Source organism: Balaenoptera borealis (genome assembly GCF_965194805.1).
Source record: "Balaenoptera borealis genome assembly, chromosome: 17".
Classification (NCBI taxonomy): Eukaryota; Metazoa; Chordata; class Mammalia; order Artiodactyla; family Balaenopteridae; genus Balaenoptera; species Balaenoptera borealis.
Window position 1 is genome coordinate 75,097,421 of NC_138876.1, and position 17,686 is coordinate 75,115,106.

The window sequence follows — 17,686 nt, forward strand, 5'->3', positions numbered from 1 at the left end:
AAAATCTGTGGAGCAGTCTGCTATCACCATTATTGCAATAATGGCAGTGGTCTTAGCTTCTGGTGTGTCCTTTTATACTAGAGTAATAACAGTTTCCTGTGTTTATAACATGGAGTGAAACTGAAATTATTTTCTAGCTTTATAGAGAGAAGATTATAAGAGCTATGCACACAGTAGACATTCAATAAACATTCACATACTAAAAACAAAAAGCCATTCAAAACATTAAGAAAATGGTTGAATTGGGTTGTTCAAGTAAGCAAGATTTACATATATGTGCAGTAAATGGTTAACTCAGTAGGCCTGAGTTGCCCAAACCCTCCACATTCCAGAAGTCTTCAGGACTGTCCCTTGACTGGTTCTTCTGAACCCTTGGAGTTTCCTGACTGATAAAGTGTCTTTGTATGCCTGAGACTTTGGGCCATGCCTCAATGGTTTATGCAGACAATGTGATTTATGGTGAATGCCGATTTTTGTATGCCTGAGCTTTGGGTCACACCCTGTCAGTTGGACCTCTTGTTGGGGAAGGTGGAGGAGTTGAAGACCGAGTGGCTAAGGTCAGTCGCACATGCTCTGCGTGCCTATGTGACGGACCCCACCCCCCATCCCAATAAAACCCAAAACCCTGGGCATCAAGGCATGGGGGAGTTTCCCTGGTTGGTGACACTGGGCGTGTGTTGTCACACGTCATTGCTGAGAGAACTGAGCTCTCTCTGTGTGACTGCACGGGAGGAAAACTGGAAGCTTGCAGCTGGTCCAGTGTGCCTGGACTCCACCCACCAGTGCACCCTTTTCCTTTGCTGGTTTTAATCTGTATCCTTGTGCTGTAAGAAACCTTGACTGTGAGTGTAACTACATTTCCGGGTCCTGTGAGTCCCTCTAGCAAATTATCAAATCTGAGGATCCCAAACACAGTATATAATAACACTAATATTTGCTGCCTGTGCACCTGGTATAGTTGTAACTTCTTTACTTGCATTAAGTTACTTCATTTTCATACCCCTAAGGAGTGATGCTATTATTGCTTCCATCTGGGTGGTGGGAAAAACTAAGGGACAAAAAAAATCAAGTAACCTAGGAAAGGCTGCACAAATAGAGAATAGAAAACAGGACAGGTTTATCACCCTCACAGTGTTCCTGGGTCTACCTAACACTGCAGAGATTTTTAGCTACTCTAAATGTCAATCTCATCAAACAGTCCAACTTTAGGTACCAAGTCTAACCTTTGAAAATGAAATGGATTCGTTTGCTCCCGGGACAGGGCAGAGAAGCCCCAGGTAGCCGTGTACTTCAGCCCTTTTACACCTTGCCTACACATTTCTCTCTTTGCTTTTAACTAAGGCCTGGTGTGTGTGTGTGTGTGTGTGTGTGTGTGTGCACTCACACACGCTTGGGGGGGGAATAGATTTATATAAGAAGAAGAAAAGCTGAAAACCCAGAAGGCATTAAAACAAACTGAAAAACAGAGGAGTAGAACTGCCCACACAGGCCACTCCATCCAGCACCTTGGACAGCTGCCTAACTGCTTTGCCCTTCAGGCCCTGGTGAAGATGAAGGATATTCAAGGCCGGTCCTTTATTATCGAACTGTATTCCTCTACTTTCATGCCAGTTGGCTTTGTTTTACAACATGGCAAGAGAATCACAGCCACAGAGTTAGAAGGGACCTTGGCGACCCACTAGATTAACCCACTAGGACATATTCAGTCAGGGGCCACGCAGCCTCTTGTTGAATATATCTGACTTAAGAAATCTACTCCTCCATGCTCCTAAAGGAGGAGCTCTGCTAGAAAGTTCTTTCTTACACTGAACTAAAACCTGTCTTTTTTGCAAGTTCTATATACTGCTTCTGGTTTCATCTGCTGGAGCCACCAGAGTATGTGTAATCCATCTGGTCCACATAACAGCCCTTTAAGTATTTCTCTAGTGCTCTCCAGCCCTCTCTCTGCCCGCACTAAAACTAACCAAATTCCTCTTGAGCCAAGGTTTCTAAAATTATCACTCTCCTGCATCTCTTCATCAACTGGTTGCCCTCAGGATGTCACCTCAAAATGGAATGAAATTATTGCTTCCTTTTTTCTTCTTCTTTTTTTGTATGCTTCTATTGAAGCATAGAAAATGCACCTAGAATTGCGTTAACCTTTCTGGCACTCACGTAATAAAGCCGAGGGAAATCTTAGCTATATTTACACATGCTGCCGTTAAGTCGTTTCTCCCCCATCTTGAAAGTGCGTGGTTGAGTATTTCATCTTTTTTAATTTGGCTCATATTACCACTGTATCTCTATCCTTTTAGATCTAGAAATTTGTTATCCATCCAAATTATTGTCTGTGATTTTCACGAGTATTGGATTTGTTTCCAAACTTTCCCTTCCCCTATTTTGGGAGCCACTATGGGAAAAAAAAAAATCAACAAATTCTCAGATATTGAACTTTCAATCAACAATCATTGATTTCCATGCACTCATGGTAAGAAATGCGTGTGAATGTCTTCTGCTATATGCCAGGGACTGTGGGAAAATGTTCAGAACCTCTCATTCTTCAGTGGAAATATTGCTTCAGTTACCCAGTCATAAGCGCACAGATAGGCGTGGGGTTACTGTGATGGTCATAAGCGCACAGATAGGCGCGGGGTTACTGTGATGGTCATAAGCGCACAGATAGGCGCGGGGTTACTGTGATGGTCATAAGCGCACAGATAGGCGCGGGGTTACTGTGATGGTCATAAGCGCACAGATAGGCGCGGGGTTACTGTGATGGTCATAAGCGCACAGATAGGCGCGGGGTTACTGTGATGGTCATAAGCGCACAGATAGGCGCGGGGTTACTGTGATGGTCATAAGCGCACAGATAGGCGCGGGGTTACTGTGATGGTCATAAGCGCACAGATAGGCGCGGGGTTACTGTGATGGTCATAAGCGCACAGATAGGTGTGGGGTTACTGTGATGGTCACGCTGAGAACAGGGCATTTGGGGGAGGGGAGGCATTAGCTGTAGAAGGAAAGGAAGGAAGGAAAAAGTTTCATTCACACAGTGACATCATTCACAGTCCTTATTCAGGTGACTCTTTCCTCCACTTGGCATCAAATTTGGATCTATTTGGAATTTTTTAATACCCACACTGACAGCAGGGACACAGAATGCTAGTTTTGTTATCTCAGCCAATAAACTGTTTGTCTTGGGTGAGTGGTGAGTAGCAATTGAACAGTTCTGAGGCACTGAGCGTGAGGAACCAAACATACCATTTTTTCCCCTTGTTTGCTTTTTCCCTGATGAGAAGGAGATCATAGCCTCTCTACTTTCAGCATGACGTAATTCCATTTACCTGGTCACACAATGAACATTTGATATAAGGAACACACTCATTATGAAGTGTTTGAAATTCACGGGAAAAACAGAAAGCATATGTTGCTGTTTTCAAAATCTAGTATAAATAAAGCAAAGAGAAACACCTTTCTTAAGTCTTGCCCTCAGTCCATATAGCTGAGTCACAGTACTCTCTGGGAAGACCGATCCACTGCTCACTGATAGAAATGTCACCAGCACTTGTAAACAGAGGGCTCAGGAATTGTGCATTAACTGGAGGAGCCACTTGCCTTGTGACTTTGTTGCCCAGACCACGCTCAGTGGTAATCCCTCCATTTGGTGGCTTTGCCTTCTCCCAAGAAGATTAACACTTCTGCTAAAATAAACATTTCAGACTTTTCTCTTGGGTCCTCTTTCCAACACTGAAAGCCAGCTTAACCCCAAGGGCAAGCAGGGGAGTTATTTGAGCTATCTCAGCCATCATTATCTCAGTGGTATAGCAGACTACCCTAACAAAGGCTTCATTCTTGCCTTGATAGCCACATTTTGTTTTCCTGCTATTATTATCTCCTCTCTCTCTCTCTCCCCCCACCCCATTCCCTCTACCTTTCTTCTTTCTACCTTCCCCTTTTCCTCTCCAAAATTTGGAACTTTCTCCACTGCTTGTCTTCAAACATCAATAGCCATGGTTTAATTTTTACTGATTCCAAAGGCAATTAAATTCCAAAAAGAACAAGATAAAGACGGAAAATGTTCACCATGAGCTAGTCCAAAAAGAACAAGATAAAGACGGAAAATGTTCACCATGAGCTAGTCCATTCTGCATAGACTTACAGTTGAACTAAGAGTTCTGTTCTCAGTCAGAGGTTTATTTGCAGAACTTCATTTAACTACCTTATCTCAACAGCTATCACCACATATTCTTCTTACTAATGAACTGCCATTGCCTGGCTTGGGCTTTGTGGACCCCAAATAAGGGCACAGGAACTCCACCCTTTAACCCCAGACATTCACCAAGAGTCACTGAAGGCCAGGGCTGTAAGGAGCCTCAGAGGCAATTTAATCAAACTCTCATTCAACTCAGGTCCTCCCCATTTCTTTTCCAGGGACCAACCTCGTCACTTCATCAGGAAGTATTCCATACTTCTGGTTTTATTTCTTAAAGTTAGTGATGAGCTTGGTTTTGTGGAATAGTGCAGAACTGCCTAATATCTTAGTGAACCTGTATAAGAACTTCTAAACAGAAAGAGTGGTGGGGGGGGTTTTAAAGATATTTTTAAAGATGCCTTTAAGTAATTCTGTTTAACCTCTATTTCTCCCTGTAAGCTCAATTATCAAGGCAGTTCCCTCAGGAGCTCCTTCCTGGGCTTGAATGATGGCTCCACTGCTGGCTTTGTGATCTTGGGCAAATTCGACCCCCTCATGTGTAAAATGGAAATAGGATAGTGCCCACATCATGGGACATGGGGGTATTGAGAATTAGATGAATTACAGCAAGTAAGGTGTCTAGCCCAGTGTCAGCTTGGTGTATGTGCTCCTACATTTTTAGCTCTTGTTATTCTTCCGCATTTACCGATAAGAAAATTAAGGCCTGGAATATTTAGTTCACTTACACATTGAGTCACAAAGCATGAATTCAACTCCAAGTTCCCATAGCCTCATGATTAAACTTACAAGAGAAAATTGTGTGTCCTGCTTGATGTGTCAGGTAACCTGACACTAAATGCAGACTAAGATTTGAGAATGGATCCAGACTAATATTTTAAAATTTCAAAATAAGTGATGCGACAGTTCCACATGAAAGCTAACATTATTATTTTACTTTATATCCTATAATTTTCAGAAGTAACACAGAAGTTCCCATCTGATTAACAATTATTTATGTAGCTTTCAGCACATCTATTTGTAATTGTTTTCCACTATGTTAAGCAATACGGGGTTTCCTTCTACTATAATGCCTTTGATAATGTCCTTGATAAGGAGTCTTAAGTTATAGTTGTAAGACATGTATTCTTCTGTCCAGCTACCAAACTCTTCAGTATTAGAATCATACTTTCAGGCAACATGAAACAATTAATATTTACTGAACTAGTAAATAAATCATGAATCATAAATCAACAAAGCACTTTAACAAAAGGTAAACCTAAGTATTTTTCATGTCAGCAAAGCTTTTCTCTATCAAAGTAAAGAAATAAAAAATAAACCTCCCTCTACTTTGACAATATAGTTAGCCACGACTTACTGAAATATAAAGATACCAATCCAAGAAAAATAAATATTCTATTGCTTTTTAAGCGAACTATTTTTAGAGTGAGCCAGACATTCAATTCAGGTCTTGCCTATTGCACTATAACTCAAATTTAAATGTATAACACATTTCTATTTAACCATCATGGGTACCGATCTTATAGCAAGGAGGAGAGAGCCAAGAGAAAATGCATGCACCTTCAGAAAGCATGAAATTGGGCTCACATGTACCTAGGACTAGAGCAGCTCTGTCCAACACAGAGCCCTAACCACATGTGGCCATTGAGGACTTGAAACTGGGCCGGTCTGAGTTGAGATGGGCTATAAAGATAATGTATACGTGGGATTTCAAAGACAGTATGGAAAAAAAAGAATGTAAACTATCTCACTAATACTTTTAAAAGTATATTGAAATTATAATTTTGTATACATGGGGTTAAAACATATTAAAATTAATTTCACTTGTTTCTCTTTACTTTTGTCACGTGGCTCCAAGACAACTTAAAATTCCATGTATGGCTCACATTATATTTCCATTGGACAGCAATGTTATTTAAGACGTCATTCCCTCTCACACTTGTGGCTAAGCCAGAGTAATATACTAATCCTCATTTAGAAATTCACAGTCATCCCAAAGGACCACAGCAACAACATTATGATCTGTCATTGCCAGTATTCACTGTGCTGAGTTATTTTCCATGTGTTAACTCATTTAATCCTCACATTGACACACACAAAGCCCCAGGTGACATGAGAGCTGCTTTCTGAGTATCACCGTCGTTGCTTGAATTCTAAATAGAAAGAAACTTCATCAGCCTAGATTCCATTAATTTGTTATCCTTTAGATGAGGGTGAACACATACCATTATTTTATCTCTAAATGAATAAATAATAGGAAAAGACTTTAGGAAGAAATTTAACCTACTTGAAGTGAAAGAAATAAGTTCTTTCTGAACATATAGCAAAATTAATATTAACTTTGTGTTACCACTACAGATGTTTTTTGCTGTTCATTGTAAAGGTCCTTGGAGAGCTGAGCTGATGGAAGAGAACTAGGCTGGGAGTTCCGTGCCTCTTCTCATCACCCCTGTCACTAACTTGCTGTCACTAACTAGGGCTCTACGGAGCACCTCACTTGGCTTCTGTGATCCCGCATTTTTCAACTGTAAAATGATCTCAGACAAAGTGCTATTTTTAACCCCAAGATTTCGTGAAGTCTACGAGACTGGGTTAAATCACCCATTAGTTCTTGAAAGTAATTAGACTTCATTTTTCAAAGTTCTATAATTCAGACTTTAAGCTAATTTGCTCAGATAGTCCAAGTTCCTCTCTATCTCAGCATTTGTCTTTACCTCCTTCTAGAAAAGCATAACAATACTAAAAATGACAAAATTTAGCAGGACCTGGAAAGCCTTTCCTGAAGTTTGTGTATGCCCAATACATTTAGATTTCATGAGTCAAAAAGATTTACCTTTTAAAAATATTTTTATTTCCGTAAGCTTCTAAATTTTGAATTCAGAGCTGCCAGGTGCTACTTAATAACTATTTTCCTGTGTCATTGTAAAGCATTTTAGTTTATTTAAAGTAACTTATTGCTACATGTCTGCAGGTCACAGTTTCCTGCTGCAGAGTAGCTCCCATCTGATCTGGAGCCACCAAGGGTTTTCCAGTGTGCAGAAAAATTCCAGTTGGCACTCAGCAAATCTTGCTTGTCACATCTGAAATCAGTTTCAGAATGTTTTGGAAAGGAAGATTTCAACACACACTTTAATTGGATATTTTTAGAATTATCACCTACAGGAGAGTTTCCCATCCCCAAGGCTGGTTATTATAATTATTGTCATCATCTCATCATGGCCATCAACAATAACAACCACACCATTTATTGAGTACTTATTTCATGCCAGGTTCTGCACTAATTATTTAGCCTGCATTATCTTTATTTAAACCTCACAATAATTTTCTGAGGTGAGTATTGGTTTGTTTTTGAAATATAGTTGATTTACAATGTTGTGTTAGTTTCAGGTGTACAGCACAGTGATTCAGTATATATATATATATATATATATATATATATATATATTCTTTTTCAGATTCTTTTCCCTTATAGGTTACTACAAAATATTGAGCATAGCTTCCTGTGCTATACAGTAGGTCCTTGTTGGTTATCTATTTTATATATAGTAGTGTGTATGTGTTAATCCCAGCCTCCTAATTTATCCCAACCCCCAGTCCTTTCCCCTTTGGTAACCATAAGTTTGTTTTCTATGTCTGTGAGTCTGTTTCTGTTTTGTAAATAAATCCATTTTTGTCATATTTTACATTCCACATATAAGTGATACCATATGATATTTGTCTGTCTCTGTCTGACTTACTTCACTTAGTATCATAATCTCTAGGTCCATTCATGTTGCTGCAAATTACGTTATTTCATTCTTTTTTATGGCTGAGTAGTATTCCATTGTGTATATATACTACATCTTCTTTATCCATTCATCTGTTGATGGACATTTAGGTTGCTTCAGGTCTTAGCTATTGTAAATAGTGCTTCTTTGAACATTGGGGTGCATGTATCTTTTCAAATTAGAGTTTTCTCCAGATACATGCACACAAGTGGGACTGCTGGATCATATGGTAACTTTATTTTTAGTTTTTTAAGGAACCTCCGGTATAGCCATAGTGGCTCCACCAACTTACATTCCCACCAACAGTGTAGGAAGGTTCCCTTTTCTCCACTGAGGTGAGTATTGTTAATTCTGCTTTGCAGATCAGGAAACTGAGCCTTGGAAAAGTTAATTAATTTGCTCAAGTTCCCACAGTTAGTTGTGGAACTAGAATCTGAACCCAAATATGACTCTATAACCCACATTCTTAAACACTTTGCTATACTGTACAAGAAATACCTACAACTTGATAAGAAACCAAAGGATATTAACATATATCCAGAACTGTTAATATTCAAGTTCTCAGAGAAGCATTTATTCTGTTGGCATCGATGAAGCCAGTGGTTAACAAAATCATCTATTATGTATTAAAACTTTATTTTGGGCACAGTGATGAAATCAGAAAAGAAAATAGCAGAACTTCATTCAGGAAAAAAAAAGTGTTCTAATAATTACATGTTGTACAATCGTATCTTCATCTGTAATGACCAGCAAAGAATTTAATAACACTTCCAAGATCCTTTCTTTTAAATGTACAGCATTCACCCAAATACCTGGGAACAGCTCTACAGAACTGGAATCAGCCAACATGGAAAGTCGATTAGGATGGAGAAAGGGAGCAGATAAGATTATCTGAGAACAGAGCTCAGCTGCCAGAAGACAAATCAGGCCAGGAACTTGGAGATGAGGAGGAAGGAATGAAAGAAAAGACCAAGAAAGGCCATGGTGGAAACTGGCAGCTCCAATTGGACGTTCCGCTTAATTTATTTGCAAACCGGTTTATTGCTCTTTATGAAACAATGCATTCCTGTCATATTAACTCACAGTTTTTCACCGGTACAATGAGGACAGGATATTACCACATTCTCTAGAGGGCTATGAGAGATAAAAGATACAATAAAGTGCTTGGAGCTCTTTCAAGGAGAAATTATTTCAATTGGAAAGACATCATTTTACCAACACTTCTCTGAATATGATCTTCTGAGTATGAACAGCTGATAGTCTTTCTGATAACAGAGGCAGCCCTTGCCTGCCCTCTTGAAGAAAACCAAGGAAAAAAATGCAATTTAGAAAATAGATATAGAGAAGAGGATTATTTAGTTATAAATATATTCTTAATTTTACCGAGCGATTTCCCAAAGCATTCCTTTAGGCAGAGTCACCCTAGTGCTCCTGAGGATGAGAGCATTCAAGGTCACAATTAGCGTGTGTTATGTTCAAACCCTTCCGAGGAGCCCCAGGCAGCAGAGTGAGGTCTGCAGATGTCCTAGGGCCAGTCTGTAGCTGAACCAGATGACTGTCCTTGCCATGAGCTCACATTCTGTGTGTGTGCAGGTTTCCAAAATTTTGGAAACACAGAATGCATTGCTATAGATACTCCGATGTGGATTCAGGTGTCCTGAGATGGTCAGAGGATGGTTCAAATAATACATTTTCAACATGCAGATATTTCTGGAGAGTTTTTTTATACTACCAATCATATCTTAAAATAGCAACACAGGGGGCTTCCCTGGTGGCGCAGTGGTTGAGAATCTGCCTGCCAGTGCAGGGGACACAGGTTCGAGCCCTGGTCTGGGAGGATCCCACATGCCGCGGAGCAACTAGGCCCGTGAGCCACAATTACTGAGCCTGCGCGCCTGGAGCCTGTGCTCCGCAACAAGAGAGGCCGCGACAGTGAGAGGCCCGCGCACCGCGATGAAGAGTGGCCCCCGCTCGCCGCAACTAGAGAAAGCCCTCGCACAGAAACGAAGACCCAACACAGCCGTAAATAAATAAATAAATAAGAGATCTTCTTTTAAAAATAAATAAATAAATAAATAAATAAATAAAATAGCAACACAGCAAACGGCTACAGGTGCTGGCGCCACCTGCTTTGAATGCACGCGTCTTTCACTAGAATTAGACGGGCACAAGGAGCCGCCGGGCACTTTCAGAGCATCCCTAGTTTTTCCTAATTATTCCTCTCCCTGTGAAATGGGTGGTGCACAGCCTCAGTGGAGTTCCTTTGCTAGAACTAGAATATGGTGTTCTGAAGCAGGTAGAGAAATGCCAGAAGCTGCCACCAGCTGAGACCATGAGGATGACTCATGCCACCTGAGTTTGAAAAGGATGGCTAGGGTTCTCGATAAAAACTACCTTCTGTAAGTCTGTTTTTGAGTCAGATGACTTAAATGGATCTAAATGACAGGACGTTAACGGATCTTCTTTGATAGCACTACATTAGCCTGAATATCAATTTTCTTCCAGAGTAGCTGTAGCCTCCCCACTCAGAATGGGGTTTGGGGACAGCACAGTACATGAAAGTGTGACAGAGTAAGTTGCTTTTCAACTGTGTCTTAAAGACAGGGTACAATCCGGGCTGGCAGGAACGGAAACAGACATCCAAGATAGCTGCAGTGCTTTGCGCAAAGGCAAATGCCCCGAAAAGGTGCTCTATAAGCCCCAGTGGAAGGAAGGAAAGAGGAGGAAGAAAGGAGGGAGGGAGGAAGGAATACGCAAAAGTGTGAGAACAGATGTGAAAAAGGAGACACAGCATTGGGCTTGGAATGAAGAGAACTGAATTTACAATATTTTGCCACCTACCAGCCCTGTGATCTGGGCTAAATCATTTAACCTCCGTGGGCTTCAGCTATTTGATCTATAGCATGGGGATAATAATCTGTCTATTTTTATTAAATTTAATCTATTAAAATTCTCTCTCTATTTTTAAACATACCTATTTTTTAAAAATTCTCAAAACCTGAAAGGCTCAATTTTTCAACAACCCTTGGAATAAGTGCAGTAACATCTGTATCCAGTCTGGCATGTGGGGAAATAGTCCAGTCTAGGGCCTTGCCACTTAAAGTGTGGTCCCCAGACTAGCAGCACATGCACCACCTGGGAACTGATGAGAAATGCAGATTCTCAGGCCCACCCCAGACCCACTGAATCAGAATCTGCATTTTAACAAGATCCCGGTGCTTTGGACGCACATTACAATTTTCAAAGCATTGCTCTGGAGCTGTCACTACCTGGCTAAATAATTGTGGGGCAGTAAGAAACCTTCCCATCCCAGGTTTGCTAAAAGGAAATCTGCTTTCATCTACCTCAAGAAGAGCTGTAAGGAGTTGTCAGTTGTGGCTCATTCAAACCAAATTCCTGCTTCTGTTCACTCATTGATGCAATATCTTAAAGCGTCAGAAGAGCTCATGAAATGCCACATTTATTACTAGGGAAGAGCTCTCGGTTTAGGAAAATCTGCCTTCAAATCTGGAAAATATTTCAAGGGGCAGGAAAACATTTTGGAAATTCAAAGTTGAGCAATCCTGCTTTCCCACTTCACATTTTGTCCGTGTTCATGTCACACAATAAATTTTTTCAAAAGTTTTGAGCATGTCGGTGCTTTGTGACCACCTAGAAGGGTGGGATAGGGAGGGTGGGAGGGAGACGCAAGAGGGAGGAGATATGGGGATATATGTATTTGTATAGCTGATTCACTTTGCTACAAAGCAGAAACTAACACACCATTGTAAAGCAATTATACTTCAATAAAGATGTTAAAAAAAAAAGGTTTTGAGCATGTACTATATGCTAAATAAGGAAGGGAAAATATCTCTGCCTTCAAGGTATTCACATGAAAGAGATACAGATTAACATAAAAACGCCTGTCACTCTGGCAGCTCTGTATACTCTCATTCCAGAGAGTTGCCCAGACTCAGTGTCAACAGTTCACACACAGGTTGGAAACACCCTTGGAAAGTCAGGATCGTGCTGTCTCAAAGCTGGGCATCGGTGTAAGTGCTGGACCACAGGACTGATCCAGTCAGAGAAGCCTTGTTCACGTGACTAGTGGGGCTGACACAGACAATGAACATGGAAGATGGAAGCAAACGAGAAACTTCTGGAAAGTGAGAAGTGCTGGGAAGCAAATGAATCAGGGCACTGTGACAGAGAGGGCCTGGGGAAAGGGGGTCTTGTTCCTTTAGTGAGGATGATCCCCCACCAAGATGAACGACTACTGTGGTTCAATTTGGATCACTGTTTTATACTTTGGTTCCAACTAAACTTTTCAAAATAGCACAAAAGTCAGATTTTATAGTAATGCATCCAGATCTGTGTTCAGTGGGTAGAACCAACAAGATTGGGGAGAAGGTTATGTGTTCAGTTTTGGACACGGTTAGTGTGAGGGCTTGTGTGGCATCCAGTGAGAGTAGTCACGTAGGCAGTTGCTTATATGGTTCTAAAGCTCAGAGGAGAATTCTAGAATGAACATAACTTAGGGGCTCCAAGGCATAAAGGGATGCAAGCCACGGGAACGGAGGAGAGCTCCAGAGTGAACGTCAGAGTTGTAGGAGGTGAACCAGAAGTGGTTTCCTTGAAGCCAAGGGGCTAGAGTGAGAGTTTCAGGAAGGATGGGGTAGTCTGCTCTACTAACCTTCTCCCCACTCAGCTCCTCCTCCAAGTTCCCTATCTTGGGAAACAGAAATGTTCTCCAGCAAGTTACCCAAGCCGGAGACCTCCAGTCATTCCTGAAATTTCTTCCCTCTGTTCCCCATAATGACTTTATCATCAGGTCATGTTGACTCTACCCACTAAATATCGTTGAGTCCACCTTCTCTCTGCTTCCACTCACACAGCCCCGGTCCAACTACCCCCATCTCTTGCCTGTACTATTGCGGGAGCCCCAGACAGTCTCCGTGCATGTACCATCCCTCACTCCAATTCATACTCCTCACAAAAGGCTGAGTGAGCCTTTTCATAAACTCATATATTCACATCACTCCCCTGCTTAAAACCATTCCATGACTCTCCTTTGCTCTTGGGATAAAGGTCAACATCCATCTCAAGACCTGTGTGGTCTTGCATGCCCCACACACACCTCTTCTCATCTTACTTTTTGCTCTCCAACCTCTCCGGGCTTTTCTGTTCTTGTTTTCTTTTTAATTCTGTATTTCATTGAATCTAAGATGTCATCAGTTGTAAGACAGGTCCTGATGGCAGAGATTTTTAATTTAAAAAAATATGTCTTATAATTGGTAAAACACGGTCGTCCCAGGAACCACCCTGCTCCTTCCAAATGCAGGGTGTTTGCTCCCAATTCCACGCTTCTCCTTTCACCTGGCAAACTCTTTTTCTCAACCCTCAAGTCTCAATTTATGCGTGACTTCCTCAGGGAAGCCCTTTCTGACCAGCACCCCTCCCAGACCAGATTAGGACCCTCAAGATGCACCTCATGGTACATTGTCATTGTCAAAGCACTTGTCCTGGTGAGAATAAACCAGCTGTTTGTACAGTGATGTGTTTAAAGTCTGTCTCCCTTCATAGACTGGGGACTCAGAGAGCAGGGGCAGGGTCTGCCCTCCCAATCACTTTATCCTCAGCAGCGAACACTTCATTTCATCCTCACAGCACAATAATAAGGCAGGTCTAATAGTTTTTTCCCTTTGGAGAGAGGAAACCAAGGTCACAGAGAGATAGCTACTCAGGTCACATGGCTCCTAATTTGAACCCACAGAATCTGATGTAGATCCTGGTCTCTTAATGACTCTATCTTGTACTACGTCTTGGTGTCTAGTAGGTCCTCAATACATATTTGCTGAATGAATAAATGAACAAAATTTTCAAAAAGATAAGTATTATAAAAGTTAATTGTTAATGAAAATTCAGAAACTAGGAAAAATAATCAGACTAAGGAGTTAGTTATAGATACCCTTAGAGACAATTTCAAATTCTGATCAAACATTGATTACAAATAAGACGATGATACTGTCTTATTCCATCATGCGTGGTTGACTGTTAACCTCATCACTCTACAAAGTCCTCTGTTCCTAACAGCATTTACTGTCATACAATTCCTTCCTTCCTTCTTTCCTATTTCCCTTCTCCTTTTTTCTCCCTGCCTCTCTCCTTGCCCTCTTTCTTCCTTCTTCAGAAAATGTGCATTGAGCATCTATTATATACTAGGGTATTTGTGAGGCACGGGGTACATATTGGTGAATAAAACAGCACAGCCCCTGCCCTGAGAGGGTATATAATCTATAGAAGGGAGATTGAATACATAAGCCAACAGATGTGTGATTATGGGATTGTGATCCCTATTAAGAAGAAAACAGGGACTTCCCTTGTGGTCCAGTGGCTAAGGCTCTGTGCTCCCAATGCAGGGGCCTGGGTTCAATCCCTGGTCAGGGAACTAGATCCCACATGCCACAACGAAGACCCGGCGCAGCCAAATAAATAAATATTAAAAAAATTTTTTTAATGAAAACAGTGCTCAGTGACAGAGGAGAGCAGGGTGGGAAGGGAGGGGTCTTTGGGACGGGGAGGGTGAAGAACTCTCTCCAGGGCTGTGGATGGAGAAGCCAGCCCTGATGAAAGAGTGGGCCATGAGCCAGGGGAGAACATCTCGGAGCAGGGAGGCCCTGGAGAAGGAAGAAGCCTGGCCATGGAGGCGGTGGACAGAAGCCAATGTGGCAGGGGCCTGTGATAAAGGGGAGCAGCCTTTATCCAATGCAGGGAACCAGTGGGAAGTCTGTAGAGGATGTTGGGCAAAGGGGTGGCATCATTATGGTTTTTAAAGATTACACTTAAGATTCCATGGATAATAAGTTAGATTAGAGGAACAGAGAGGAAGGAATAACACTAATAAAGACCAATAAGGATATAACTGCTCTCCAAGCCCAAGAGGGCAGGCTTACACCAGGACGGGTTGGTGAGTGGAAAATCAGGGCTCATGTGAAGACTAGACCTTCTTGGCAGACAGAGAGGAAGAGAGGCAGGGGGTCTGTGTCGCTAATTCCCCCCACCTTGACTTTGCCGTCTGTGTCCAGCACCCACTGTGCCTGACCGTTCTGGGTGCAGGGCTCCAAGGGTACAAAATTCCTGCCCTCTGCACACATTAAGGCAAAGAAGAGGGAAATGGCCAATGTAAGTCTGACTTCTAACCAGGAATTCAAGGCATCTCCCTTCAAGCCACCACACCTAATCATTGCCTGCTTCTCTCTTAGGGAGTTGGGAATTTCCATCGTTAGTGAGAAACTTCCATCGGGAAAGAAGTTAAAACTCTAAAAAAATGGAAATCCTTACGAACCATGCTGGAGAAGAAGGAAAGCTACGACTTACCATCCTGTTCCTCTGTAGGACGTCCCGGCTACCATCTCCCCTTGCTGCCATCTGACTCTGACAGCGACCCCTGAGGTTATATCCACTTTAGAGTTGAGGAAGCCAACACTCCACGTGGCTAAGCCAAGACTCCACGTGTGCCTAACATCACATAACTAGAAAAATCTGTGGAAGGAAATGACCAGAACCCACATCTAGTCCCATAAGGGGAGACTGGGGGGAAAAAAAGGCAAGTGAGAAGAAAAGAACTGTAAACACTGCCTCACAGTCTCAAAGCTGAAGCAAGCGGCTGGGATTAGGATGCGGTGACACGTGCCTGGAGCCCCTGAGGCCCGTCTTGAAGAGCGGTGAAGCAAAGCGAAGCCGGGCCAGCGGGGCCAATCACCATCATCACAGGGACACAGGCAGCTGCATCCCAAATGGGGCCCTGAAGGAGTTTCCTATGAGATGCTGAAAGCTCAACAATGCTCATTTATGGCCTTGACATGAAAACTCGAACACTGCAGTTTGGATAATTTAAGCCCAAATAAGATCTACAGCAGGTTTGCCTAAACCTGAAAAGGAGCTGAAATTCTGTATGCAAGCAGCACATTGTTTTTATGAAAGACACTTCAAAGAGATTTTCATCACGTATCATGTCAAATATTTGTTTTCATCCATACGATCACTAAAACTTATACGAGAGACCCACTGCTGGCTAGATGTTGGGTACACACAGCATCAGCGTTATTGGAATCAGGCAAAATGTTTGTTTACCAACAGCAATATGTTCAGAAGAAATAAGCTTTCTTTGCTTTTCTTGCCTAGACTACATCTCGCTTTCCAAGTAATTGCATCTGACTGTTAGTCTTCAGCAAACAGCAGTCTTTTTCGGAACAGACACTGTGAGTAGCCAAACACTTTGCACTTGAAACTACACCCAGTCACACCCACGTCTGTTCATTTTCCTCTAATTCAGCCCTACTTCCTGGCTTTGCCAGGAGCTTGGAACTCTTTATCTCATAATCTGTCATGTCATTCATTAAAAAAGAGGAGAACATGGCATGCCCCCCCCCATATTTTATCTGGCCTCATTCATGTTCTTAGGGACTGAATTCATCGTAGATTTTCTTCCATTCTAATGTTGCATGGCTCTACAGGATGCATTTGCAAGGAGATGCACCACCACCCCATTTCTGCCCCAGCAAAGAAAGTTGTATAAAAGCAGGACATCCATCTCAGCCGGATGCACAAGTAATGATGAGACTAGGCAGTTCTTCTTCTCGGTTCTTTAAGAAATGTTAACCCTTTCCTGTCAGCATCCACGCAACACTTCAGTATCCAATAACCGACAGAAAACACCAGGCATGTGTGGCGTTCCCATGAGGTCTTGGCTTCTAGAAGTGATGATATCGCAGGCATTAGCTGCCTGAAGAGGAGTGACACCCCAAAAGTATGAAGTTCAATCCTGTTTGAGTTATAAACCAGTCACAAGACAACTTACAGGGCAGCAGGGACTGTGGAGCATTCATTAAGAAATGACGCATTTTGTAATTTTACTGAATGTAACCTCCACATGGAACATCTGTTCCCGGGCCACACAGTAAAACAGGCCCTTTTTTGCCCCGACTACTTAGAAGACAAGGGTCCTCCTGTTTCCACACTGCCACCCCTCATTCTTTTCGTATGGGTTGTATTTCACGATGATGTATTGCTTCTGCCGGAAATGAGTGGTTATCCAGCAAACGCGTACATTCACCCTATAAAACGAGGAGGACATGCTGAAAGGTCACCAAGGTCATGGCCAATTCTATTGACAGCTGAAAACAGTTAAAACGACTTTTTTTTTTTTTTTAACCACCCAGGCAGGACCCAAAAGGGAACAACATGGCCAAAAATTTCCTTCTGGCTCAGAAATCTGAACTCGATCCAAGCGTTCCCTCACCCTCTCCCCACTCCCTCCAAAAAAGCGGATAGCTCACAATGTCTTTTGACATCGTCCTGCTTCTTCCATGTGGGATCTAGGAGAGGACTTTAGGGAACATAGGGGCGAAGGCGTTTTGTCAAAGAGATCAAAAGCAGTCCTTCCACTGTGTAGCTGGGCAAGACCCCAAAGCATTGGTCCCTCTGATCGCCCAGTATACAGGGTGGATGAGGTGGGTCATTTCTCTGAAAGCTGGGGCCACTCCTTACTGGCATGAGTGAAGGTGCAGCTCGGGTCTTTAAGGCCTCTTCCTCTACAAATAATTTTCTGGATTCCTAATAAGTTCTAAAGGTTTAATAAATAAATAAAAACAGGAGTTATTGCATCTCCTCAGCCAAACTTTACCTATGATCAGACTGCATCAAAACCCCCCAAATTACTGGAAATGACAAAAATTGCCAGTTTTGACTA

At 42.1% G+C, this 17,686-nt stretch overlaps 1 protein-coding gene across 1 annotated transcript in view; it reads right to left on the reverse strand.

Annotated features, from left to right (window-relative positions):
• The window catches only part of CLVS1 (clavesin 1), a 163,355-nt gene that overhangs the window by 2,245 nt on the left and 143,424 nt on the right, over positions 1-17,686 (reverse strand). The window lies entirely within an intron of this gene.